The sequence below is a fragment of the Chrysochloris asiatica genome, unplaced genomic scaffold, assembly GCF_000296735.1.
Source record: "Chrysochloris asiatica unplaced genomic scaffold, ChrAsi1.0 scaffold00025, whole genome shotgun sequence".
Lineage (NCBI taxonomy): Eukaryota > Metazoa > Chordata > Mammalia > Afrosoricida > Chrysochloridae > Chrysochloris > Chrysochloris asiatica.
The window spans coordinates 24,402,597-24,412,215 of record NW_006408543.1 but is presented as its reverse complement, the minus strand read 5'-3'; the positions used below and the strand labels follow the sequence as shown (position 1 = coordinate 24,412,215).

General features: G+C 35.0%; 1 pseudogene; it reads left to right on the top strand.

The window, feature by feature from the left end:
- Positions 1 to 7,751: 7,751 nt before the first annotated feature.
- LOC102822145 lies at positions 7,752 to 8,419 on the top strand (annotated as a pseudogene).
- Positions 8,420 to 9,619: the final 1,200 nt, after the last annotated feature.

Below are 9,619 nucleotides of genomic sequence, written 5' to 3'. Positions count from 1 at the left end.
CTTGTGGGAGAAAGATGAGGCTTTGTACTCCCATAAAGATTTGCAGCCTTGGAAACCCTACACAGGGTAGCTATGAGTCAGAACCCACTCCATGACACGTAACAACAACAACAATCATTTACATTAGACCTGATTCTTTAAAGTTGGCAATGAAGCCTTTATGACAGCCTAGCTTTCCTAATGACTTCTTCACTAAGAACTGGGCAGTTAAAGTGCCTAAGTTCATATATTTGTTCTGCTTTTGTTATGTTTAACTTTGTATTTCAGGCATGACACCTGACCTTCTAGGAGTCCTGGTGTGGTGCTGTAGGATAAGCACTGACCTGCTAACTGTAGGATCAGCAGTTTAAATCCATCAGTCACTTCTCAGGGACCCTTTATGAGTTCTCCTATGTGTTAGGAGCTACTTGACAATACTTGACCACCACCACTACAGGGACTTTAAAGTTTCCAGTTTCTCTTTTTATATAAAAGTAATAATAAAAAGTTGCTTATAAATCAGATGCTCAACCAAAGCAAAAACCCTCACAGTACTTGAGTCAATTAGAAATAAAATAGAGAATGTTTTCAGTTCATGAGAGATTCAAGAAACAGTGTTATAGAATTTAGGGTAAGACAGATCGTCTCTGGGTGCAATGGTTTGAACTTGATTATCAACCTAAATGTTGGTATTTAGAGCTCAATCAGTGGTACCATGTAATCAAGGCCTGGCTATTGCTTCCATAAAGACTATAGTCAGGAAAACCTTTTGTAGTCATTCTACTCTGTAACACATGGGGTCTTTCTGTAACACAATAAACTCAAAGACAACAGGTTTTTACTTATTTTGTAATTTAAAGGAAAAAGCACGAAAAAGCTTTTTTATTCCCAGTTTGCATCTATTCAATATGATATTGTGGAATAACTCAGTTAAGTAGTTCTCAAAGTTTACAATGAAATTCCAGGTCCTTTTGTCAGAATGGAACTTGGGATTCTATTTCCTTAACAGCAATGCTGCTACCCAAAGGCAATACTTTGAAAAGCAAGAATTAAAACTACTCCTTGCATTATCAACAAAGCAAGTGAATCCTACTGAAGAGTTGAATAAAGATTGAAACTTGTGTTTTTATGCTACCCTTTACCAACAAGTCTCTCGTTTGAGCCAAAGTGCACTTCCGAATTTGGACTTGGTCATGTGGCTTCCTTCTTGCCATAAATATGTGGATTCAGAAATTTTAGGATAAGCTTTGGACTGCAAGGTTGTTTTGACTCACAAAGCTGGCCATTCAAACCCACCAGCTGCTCCTTGGGAACCCTATCCAGGGTTTTCAGTGAGTCAGAATTGACTCTAGGGTACATCACAACAATCTTCCTAACTATTTACTAGATTTATTACTTGTGCAACTCATTTAAAGGAATCTTCATTACCATCACTGTAAGAACTAGGGACACGATTACAACAAATGTTCCTTCCAGAGTTGCTGAGAGAGAAGTAAGGCAAATAACAAATGACAAGTGTGTAGTAAATGCTGTGTCAGTGATCGATTTCTAAGGGAAGGGTTCTCAATTCCTGGGACAAATTGTACTACATGTAGAACTCATCTCTCACACTACTTAGCAAAGTAGTCGGTGTAGACATTTTCTCAGGCAACCATAATAAAATAATACAAACTAGTGAATGGCTTGAAAGAATAGAAAATTATTAGCTCAGCATTCTGGAGGTCAGTAGAGCTAATTCAAATTGTCAGCAGGGTCTTGTTCTCTTAGAAAGCTCTAGGGAAAGATCCTTTCTTATGTTTCCTGGATTCTGGTAGCCCCTGGCTTTTCATGACTGACAACTACAACATAACTCCAAAGTCATCTTCCTCGGGCTATTTCTTTGTGTCTCTTTTCCTCTCTTATAGAGGGGAACACCACTTGTATTACATTCGGAAAAGCCCAACTTCCTTAACCCGGTGATAACTGATAGCATCTTCAGAAATCCTATATCCACATAGGTTTAGGTTCATATGTAATTTACCATACATGTTTGGACAGCACAGTTCAGTACACTGCTATTGTTGTTACATACCATCAAGTAGGTTTTAAGTCATAGTGTCCCTGTATAGAGTTTCCTAGGAGTGACTGGTGGGTTTGAACTGCCAACCACAGTGTTGGCAGTCAGGTGCCTATCCTATAGCATCACATATGTTGTTAGGTGCCATCAAGTTGGTAACAACTCATAGCAACCCTATACACAATAGAACAAAACATTGCCCAGTCCTGGGACAACCTCACAATTGTTGCCACGCTTGAGCCCATTGATGCTGCCACTTTGCTAGTCCATCTCGCTGGAGGTCTTCCTCTTTTTCTCTGACCCTCCACCTTACCAAGCATGATATCCTTCTCCAGTGACTGGTCCCTCTTAACAACATATATGAAGTATGAGAGACGAAGTTTGGCCATCTTGGCCTCCAAGGAGCACTCTGGGTGCACTTCTTCCAACACAAATCTGTTGGTTCTTTTGGCAGCCCATGGCACTTTCAATATTCTCCAACACCATAACTCAAACACATCAGTTCTTCTGCAGTCTTCATATAAGAGTAGATAAATATTTGTTTAGGTAATAGGGTAATGCCTGAGTATCCTGATAGACTGACTGTAAGGTCTTTGAGGGTGGGGATCATACCTGTATTACATAGCAATATCTTCTGCATCTAGAAAAGTAACTTTCCATTTTTTTGGAAGGAAATTCCTCAGAAGAATCTATTCATTAATTTTACTTACATAATGAAACTTTTGGCTGAGGTTGACTAAATTGGTTATACAAACACTAATGGAAAATGATCAGTAGTTACAGAAACTTGTTATATTATTAAATGCAAAAAAAATTGGACAAATGAATAATAATTCAAGAAGTTCGTAGGGTATATTCTAATTTCCATATGTTTCATACACCTGACTAGGGGGCTTGCTTTCCCTTTTTTAAAAAATTATTATTATAATACAGGGCCAGTGAATCTCTTTATTTTTCTTTGTTTAAAAATATCTTTAATTTGCTTTCCTGTTTGAAAGTTTTTTTCACTCTATATAGAAGTTTGTATTGACAGTTTTCTTGTTTGATCATTTTAAGTATGTTGCTCCTATATCTTCTGCCTTATTATTCCTGTATATAATGCAATGGTTCTTTTTGTTGCTCATTAGAAATTTTTAATTTTTATTTTGTAGCAGTTTAAATCTAATTTTTCTACGATGTGATATGTATGTATGTATATGTATATATACATGATTTTTCTTTCTGCATTATTGCTTCTGTTTTCATGATGTTCTCTGAGTTTCTTGTATCTGTGACTTACTGTGTTTTCTTAATTTGGGGAATCTCTTACTTCTATCCCTTCAAGTATCCTGGCTTCATTTTTTATTCTTTTGCAACATTTTATTCTATTGCAACATCATTTACATATATATTAAATTGTTAGATACTGTCCCACAGCTCTTTGATGGTTTGTTTTATTTTTCTTAATTAAAATTTTATTTAGATTAATTAGAGTCACAATTAAAGGAATGAAATGATACAAAAAGATTTCAAATATCTTTCACCAACATTTACCAAATGATAACATTTTACAAAATTATGGCCAGGATATTGAATTGCAGTCCTTTGATAATATTTAGAATTCTCTAATTTTACTTGCACCCTTTTGTTTGTGTGCATATATTTAGTTCTATACAATTTTATTACATATGTAGGCTCTAGGTTCCAGTATTGGAGTAAAGATATAGAATAGACCCCCTCACCTCAATTTTTTGTGTAGCCCTTGAATGACTTACTCACCTTCCTTCATATTACCTCCATACATCACCTAGCAATAGCCAGATCTCCATTTATACAGCTTTGTGATTTGAAAAATGTATAAATGAAATCATACATTTTGTAGACTTTTGAAATTGACATTTTCTTCAGTCATAAAAAATCCCTGGATACTCAAACAAGTTGCAGGTATCAGAAATCAATTTCTTTTTAATGAAAGAAACTGTAAAAAAGGAGAACTGAGCAGCATTTCCTTGTTTTTATCTACCACACAGTTTGGTTCACTCTTCACCCAACACTAAAAAGCATCTATATTGATTCTAGTTTTTGACCATTCTAAATAAAGGTACTATCAACATTCATGTAGCAGCAGGTTGTGCTTTTGTTTGTTGTTGGGTTTTTTTTTTTTTGAGTGTATATGTGTGAGCATAAGTTTTTGTTTCTGTAAAAACTATCCTAAGGGTCATATGGCAGTTGCTTGTTTAGCTTTTCAAGACTTTGCCAGGGCATTTCATTGATTTGATGTACCATTTTACATTTCTACCAAAAAATGTTTGCTGATCTTTTTTTTTTTTTGCATCTTCCTTAGAATTTTGCATTGTCATTACAATTTTTTTTTTTCTTTTTCAGTTATTCTAACATATGTGTAGTAATACCCTACTGTGGTAATAATTTGCATTTTCCTAATGCATAATCATGTGGCACTATATGCTAAACTCTCTACCTTGTGGTTCAAACACACCAGCCACTCCTTGGAAACCCTATACAAGATCACTATGAGTTAGAACCGACTCGATATCACTTAACAACAACAACAATGGTTTTGAACATCTTTTTATGGGCTCATCTGAAATCTACAGGGAGCCCTGGTGGCTCTGTAGGATCAACATTGAACTGCTAACTGCAAAGTCAGCTGCTCAAACTAACTAGCACTCTACCAGAGAAAGAAAATACTTACTAATTCAGTACTGGATCACTGTGAGTCAAAATTGACCTGATGGCATTGGGTTTGGTTTAGGTTTTGGATCTGAAGTCTATACTGCTTCACCAGTGAAATATTTGTTCATACCACAGTGACTAAAAAAATTATCAGCACTCCGCTTATATTAAAATGCCCATCCATATCTATAGCTGGTGACAACATGGAGTGTACAAGTGAAATGGATTTGTCAAACAGATAAGTGACAATGGATTATGTGGCAAATCATTAGCAAACCAGCCGTGCCTCTGCCTGTGAACTAATCTACAGCAGACATGGTTTCATAAAGATTTTTGTTGTTGTTGTTGTTTTCATTTTCAATTATTCCAGTGACTTATCCATAGAATTTTTAGAATGAGCTTATATACCTATGTATAAAACTTTTGAAATTTTGATATGAATTTCATTAAAACTATAAATAAAATTGGTACTATTGACATTTTTACTATGCTAATGAGTCTAATCCATGAAACTTGTATGTCTCTCCATTAATTTAGATTTTTAAAAATTATGTTTTTGAATTTGTAATGTTGGGGGCAAATATGCTGCAGAAGGCCTTTTTAAAGTGTTCAGAAGAAAAGATGTCATTATGAGACCTAAGGTACACCTGACCCAAGCCATGATATGTTTTGATTACTTCATGTGCATGTGAACACTGAACAGTGAATGAAGGAAACCAAAGAAAAATTGATGCCTCTGTATTATAGTGTTGGTGAAAAATATTTAATATAAACCTAGATTTCCAGAAGAAGGAACAACTCTGTCTTGGAAGAAGATTCTTATTAGAAGTGAGAATGAAGAGACTCGATCTCTCATACTTTGGACATGTTATCTGGACAGAGCAGTCCCTAGAGAAAGATACCTTTCTTGGCAAAGCACAGGTCAGAAAGAAAGAGGAAGAGTCTGAGAAGCATGAATTGATACTGTAGGTGTAACAGTGGGCTTAGTAGACATAGCAACTAGTGTGAGGAGAGTGCAGGACTGGGAAGTATTTTCTTTAGTTGTACATAGGGTTACTAAGTAAGAGCCAGCCGGATAGCTCCTAACAACAATATCCAGAATATAAATCATGTATATGTTTGGATAGATGGACACCTAGATACTTCATTTTCTGTGAAGAAACTTGAGAGAGTATTAGGTTTTTTAAGACTATATTTTTAGTGAAGTTTAAATTTGCAGTAATAAGTTGTGCAGAAAGAAGAGTCCCCATATACACTATTGAACCCACAACTCAATTTTTAGATTCCAATTACCATATGTTCATTGTTAGTATATAGAAATGTGATTGAATTTTGTGTGTTTTGAAATACTTCTCTAGTGACATTGCTGAACTTCATGGACATAGAAAAGTGTTTCAGCTGAAAATAAGAACAGTTTCATTTCTTCTTTTCCATAAGACTTGTGCATTCCTGTACTGTTTTATTATTTACAATATTTATAATAGCTATGAATAAAAAGCACAAGGGAGAATACAGTCTATGCCATCTTCTCCAGACCAGAAATCTGATTTTTTTAGTTTTTAATCACACTTTTATATTTTCTTTCTGCTTTATTTTAGAAAGTTTCTATAGACCTAACCTCAAGTTTACTGGTTATTTCCTATTCTCTTTCAAGTCTGCAGAAAAGTTGACCAAGTCTGATACAATTTTGGTTGCATTTTCAATTCTGGAATTTCTATATGATTTTTGTTTTAAGACTTCTCATATCTTTACCAAAATTATCTGAGTTCAAGTATGTTATCTTTCTTTCCCAGTAGATTCTCTAACATATTGATCAAATTTATTTTTCAATCCCAATTTTATCATTCTAATATTTGTCTCACCTTTTAGTCTTCAATTTGGCAAAAATCTTGATGGGTTCTTTTTTTCTTTCTCATATGTCTAGCTCATGATTATTGAGTAACTGCCAGATATCATATGTAGACTGACAGTAGCAACTGAGAAAAATATTTCCCTTCAGAAATGGACACAGCTCTTCTTTTGGTAGCTCAAGTATACTTAGTAATTTGTCATTATTTAGGATTTATTGTTGCTATTACTTCATGCAATGGTCTATGGGCTTTAAATTTCTCATGCCTTAGAGGCTTTAATCTCGAAGTTAATTGTCTACACTTTCCTCTCTCTGATGGGCTTAAGTAAATTATGATTTTTGTGGATTATTCATGTTTTCATTTGTTATAGGATGGGGACAATAGTCACTTGTGGCTTGTAATATCCCATTTACAAATCTACAGATGTATTTTGACATTAGAATTTGTTGATAAATTAAATGCAGGGTTCAAAAGACAGAATAATGAAGAATTGCTACAAGATTTTTTTTTTTTTTTTAATGAGCAACTGGTTGTACAGTGATATTATTTACTGAAGAGAGAAAAACTTAGGAAAAAGAAGACTTAAATTAAGGATGTGATCTTAGAAATGAAAGTTAAAATAAGTTCAATTAGACTTTGCCTGGAAGATACTGAGTTAGCAGTTACAAAATAGAATCTCTGAAGTACATCCATACAAAGGTGGAATTTAAATAGAGGTAAAAGTATAAAATCCCCTAGTGTCAGCTAGTAAGAAGTGTATGAGAAGAGCAGAGGAGCACTGGTACACTCTGACCTTCAGCAGTTGAAAGAAATCAATGAAATTATCAAGAAGACATGAGATGTAGTCAGTGAGAAAGAAGAAAATCAAAACAAAACAAAACAAAGAATCAAATTCTGGAAGCAAGAGAAGAAAATACTTTAGTAAAAACAAAAGCTTAAATTCAGCCTGATTCAAATATTCTTTTCTATTTTTTCTTTAAGCATTTGACTTCTCAACCCTTGCTGCATCATCATTGCATATGCACTTTAATTATAACTTTTATCATGTCTTTCCATAATCACATTTTGATATTTGTCTTTTTTTTTTTTTTTTTTAACCCGACTGAAGGTTCCTTCTACACTTTTTAAAAGCAAGGAACTGAGGATGCTATTACACTGGAATAAACTCGAGGTGTGGGGAGAACAAAACTCCAGGGAGAATGTTTGCTATGTTAAACAGGTGATACCATCTTTCTCCAAAATGGATCAAAATGTTCATTTTGGATGAAACAGATGAAATGTTGAGCTCAGGTTTTAAGGATCAGATCTGTGAGATTTTTCAAAAATTAAATGCAAGTTTTCAGGTGGTGTTACTTTCTGCCACCATACCAACTGATGTATTGGAGGTTACTAAAAAGGTCGTGAGGGAACCAACTTGAATTCTGGTGAAGAAAGGAGAATTGACCCTTGAAAGAATCAGTTTTATATTAATGTTGAAAGAGAGGAATGGAAGCTGGATACACTTGGTAATTTGTATGAGACCCTGACGATTACACAGGGCACCCGGTGCAGGGGCTCACTGAGAAAATGCAGGCTAGGGACTTCACAGTGTCTGCACTACATGGTGATATGGACCAGAAGGAAAGAGATGTGATCATGAGTGAATTCAGATCAGGGTCAAGACATGTTTTGGTCACTACAGACTTGTTGGTTTGTGGGATTGATGTGCAACAAGTGTCTTTGGTTAAAAACTATGAACTGTCTACCATTTGTGAAAATTATATTCACAGGATTTCAGAGAGGTCAATTTGGGAGAAAAGGTGAGACTTTCTACAATACTATACTGGAAGAAATGCCAGTGAATGTGGCAGACTGTATTTAATTCCCTGGATGAGAGTTCTGAATGCTGTGCTCCCTGGTGTTGAATAGGTGACCACAACATGCATTGTTTCTTTCTTTGGTAATATTTGAATCTTGTCTAGTGCTCATAATGGATCAGAATACAGATTTTGATAGCACAGCGAATAAAGTTGTGAGTTCTTGTGTGGAAAGTCATTGACGTTATCCTCTTCAGTATTGGATATAAAAAGCGGGGTTTATAAAATCTTTCTTTCTTAGAAGTTTCTTTCCTATTACTGTAGAAATGGCTGTATTAGATGTCCTCTATCATTTAATAGGAATCATGGTATGGTGCTGTGCGTTAATGCACTGGACTGCAAAATCAATTTGAAATTCAAGGTTGATGGTTCAAGCTCACCAGCCTCTCCTCGGAAACCCTATACAGGGTCACTATGAGTCAAACCCAACTCAATGGCACTTAATGACAACAATGACGTTGTTAAGTTTATGTGGAAGACAAATTGTGTAAGGAACAGACAAGGAAAACTTGAAATAAAAAAGTGGAAACTTGGTTTTACAAACATCATAATAGAGTGTGAAACAGAAGCACTTACTTCATTGGGATGTCACTGACTACAAATGTATTAATAAAATATCAATAATTTAAAAATAAGTTGTATGTAAGTGTAAATTCATCTATCATTGAGATAGAATTTCTATTCAGTGACAGAACTATCATATATTCAGTAAATGTTGTTGTTAAGTACTGTTGAACCAGTTTTGATCCATAGTATATTCTGTATATGGGTTCCAAGGAGTGGCTGGTGGGTTTGAACTGCTAACCTTGTGGTTAGCAGTCAAGTGCTTCTCCTACAGGGCCACACAAATAAATTGTTGTTCAGTGTCATTGAGTCGATTTCGACCCATAGTGACCCTATATAGAGTTTCCAAGGAACGACTGACTAGTGAGCTTGAACCACTGACCTTGTGATTCAAACTGACTTTGTATCCAGGGCATTAACTCACAGTACCACGCCAGGACTCCAAGTAAATAAAAAGAGATAAAGTTAGATGAATACCTCTTGTCACAGATTGAATTGTTTCTTGCCTAATATGTGTCAGCTTTATAGAGCTATGAGTCTTGGTAGTTTGGTAGTTACGTAATGATGCAATGCTACAATTATGTGATAATCCCCCATGCTGCAATCTAATATGATAAAGACTTTCTAAAACAATAAGAAAA